The 3,115-nt window shown below is 44.2% G+C and overlaps 1 protein-coding gene across 1 annotated transcript in view; it reads left to right on the top strand.

Annotated features, from left to right (window-relative positions):
• Positions 1 to 3,115, top strand: part of NAA50 (N-alpha-acetyltransferase 50, NatE catalytic subunit) — a 209,607-nt gene that overhangs the window by 81,712 nt on the left and 124,780 nt on the right. The window lies entirely within an intron of this gene.

The following is a 3,115-nucleotide window of genomic DNA, read 5'->3' as shown; positions in this document are numbered from 1 at the left end:
CTGCAGTTGTTTATGTTCTCCTTTGATGTAGCCAAATGTGTATGCAAGACAAATGAATGCCATCTGCCTGAAGTATGCATGGAGGGGGAAACAGTGACTCCAGTGCCAACCTCTGATGGCAGAGATTGCTTCTTAAAGATACCAGTGCCTATTTTATTTCCTGATACACTGACACTCACTGATTTTTGACAGATACGATACATGCAAGAGCTCAGCCGTACACTATTAAGTTCCAGTACCTATGGAACTGGAGGTGAAAAGTGTTTCCGCCTGCCAATACAAATCTAAAAGAGGAGGGAGAATGCTCCCTTATAAAACATAATCAAGGATGACAGTCCTACATACAGAAGGATGGAATGCCTGGTAAAGAGAATGTCACAACAGTCCTGAATATCAAAATGATTGTACAACTTTCATGGTTTCATTCTAGCTACCTTCCTCCCTGTCTTGTATCTACTACTCTCTCTTTACCAAACTTCAGTTTTCCTCCTTCTGCCACTTCTGCAATAACTTAGAAGGTGGTTATTCCGGCCCATTAAGTTGATTAGAAATAGATATCTCTCTCCTGTTTAGAGATATTGTAATTGTTAGGATAAAGAAGAAAAAAAGTCCTGTCTTGGTCATGTAATGGCATGTCAGAGTTTGGGCTTTGCAGTGAAAGAAGAGCCATACAGAGTTTCCTTTCTTTCCTACCTTGGCCTCCTGGCTTAATGTTAATACTCCACAGATCCTCAGCATGTTGGTGTGTCAGTTACAGATTACGATAATCATTTGGCTGGGGTTTAACAGTCATGCATATACAACATGTAAAAAGCAAGTGGTTTTGCTTTTTAAGCCTACCCTGGGTCCTTACGTGATTCCATTATCGGATCCAAGGTGCTGCCAAAAGCTGGAAACTAACACAATGGAAAACCACCTTGATGCTAATGCTTATGGTCAGTTTGCATGGTGTTCTTTTCAGCATTTTTCTGGTGGGTTTGGAGAAGAAAATGGCAGCAGTCTACCCAGAGCAGCTACCGTGTGTCCTTACCTCCTCTGTTCACCTAGCTGTTCAACCTGCCCTTGTCTAGTGACTTTTACAGCCATCAATGAATTTTCCATGCTTCTCCAACGGTTTGTGTAGCTTTCCACCCCCATTAACCATCTGCTGGTTTTCACACCCATGGCATTTTTAGTGGGGCTGCTGCAGAATAGCCCGTGTGCACTTCAGAGGCAGATGGAAGGTGATTCAGAACGTAATGTGAAAACTGAACTCTCCACAGTCTAGGTGGGTTCTGTCCCTTTAACTCACAGATGGCTCAGAGTCATAAAACCTAAGCAGTTCTTCTTAGGACTCAGTCTGCACGTTTTTCAAACCCTGGTCCAGTCATTTTAAGAAACGACTTGGCTCAGCGAAGTGTGAATGTACCTCCAGAGCATTTGCAAAGCAAAAAAGAGATTTTGGCACTGTGCATCTTATTGTGTGTGTATTTTTCCCTTGAAAGATTTTGCTTTAAATAGTTGGGTTCTTTTTCACCCAAGCCGCACAAATCTCAGCAGCAAGACAGACCACATTGTGCTGCAAAGATCCTGCGTTTTCCAGTGGGGCAGAAGTTGTGGCAGTTTACCAATTCATGGTTGCTTTTAATGGAGACTTTTAAGTGTAACATGCCAATGGAAGAAAAAAGAAGAATCACTGAAATGCTCAGGACATTCACTGCTATTAAAATCTTTAGGTTTTTAATTCTAATAAGCCCAAAAAAAATGCATTAAGCCAACGGAGCTGCATTTGATTTAGGCTGAGATAAACAGTGGTATGCCCTAGTTAAGAGTGGATACAGTGATTTCTTCTTGAAGAGGTCAGAGTCAGTCTGTGGATGTCACAACTCTGTGCATTTGAACACCCCCAACCCTGTGCAGTCACTGCAGAATTAAAAGCTCCAATGAAGGCTCTATTGCCTTGCTTAAAATGATTTCACACCATGTGCAGGCTCCAAAGGGGAGTCTCCATAGGGAAATGTATTAACATAATTGTGAGTGGTGTTACTACCACCGTAATGCCCTATGGGATGCTGACAGTAGAGTATGTTGTCAGTAAAACTCAGATGTGGTACTTGGGCACTACGCAGCCACACCTTTTCAGAAAGCATCCTGTCCTCCCTTGCTGACACTGCAGTTGGGTCTGGCCATGGGAGGGTGACTCGAAGTGTCTTGGTTTACCTATTTGCCCAAGCAGAGTTTGAAGCAGTTGCCAAGGCAGTGAAAGGTAAAGTATCTGGTGGCTGCTTCTCCTGGTGTGTTTAATGCTTGTTTCTTAACTGGATGCCGCTGGGAATAGGAAGTGGGAAAAAGTTGCAGGCAAAGTCAGAACATCAGCTTTCTCCAGGCCATTGAGCCTGTAGAATGTGCCATGTACACTGGAAGCTGAGCTGCTCTTTCTCTGTGGTCCCTTGCTTACAAGATCCCAGGATGAAGACAGAGCTGCTGCGTTTCTCTGGCATCTTCTCTAACCCAGCAGCAGCCTAAAACTACTTTTTTGGGGGGGATTTTTCCTATTGCATATGCCTCTTGCCTCAGCTTTGCACCGAATGAGGCCTTTTCCCTGCACTATCCCTGAGCACTTACATGCTCAAAAGAGATTAGCATCCTGGTGCTGAGAGCAGATGCTCCACGTGAAGTTAATTTAGATCATTCTGCTGTTCAGCAAGCTGATATCAGCCCTTCTCCTTTGTCAAACTGGAAAACAAGAGCATGGAGTTGTCCCCTTCCCTTGGTCTCTCCAGGATGAGTCTCCTGTTACATCTGTGACCGAGCAACCGAATGGATAGTCCCAGTCTGGAAGTTGTTTGCACCTCTCAAGCATATTACAGAAATTCCTGAAGATGTTGATTCTGGCTAAGAACTGATCCTAGTGACTTCTGTTAGCAAGTGCAGCCCTGGGGGGAGAGTAAGGGAAGGTTGTGAGCTGCGTTTGTGGAAGAGGGTAAGAAGTCTACCTGGAACAACTTAATTTGTGATCCTCCAGTGCAGCGAAGGACTAGCACCAGCTCCTAGCCTGTACTCCTAAGGCAGCTGTCCCACTGGGTTTTATTCAGTCTCCCATGGGAAAGGAATTGGCCCTGAATTAGAAAGATAA

This window comes from Lathamus discolor, chromosome 4, assembly GCF_037157495.1.
Source record: "Lathamus discolor isolate bLatDis1 chromosome 4, bLatDis1.hap1, whole genome shotgun sequence".
Classification (NCBI taxonomy): Eukaryota; Metazoa; Chordata; class Aves; order Psittaciformes; family Psittacidae; genus Lathamus; species Lathamus discolor.
The sequence above is the reverse complement of the archived record's forward strand: the minus strand, read 5'-3'. Positions and strand labels throughout refer to the sequence as shown.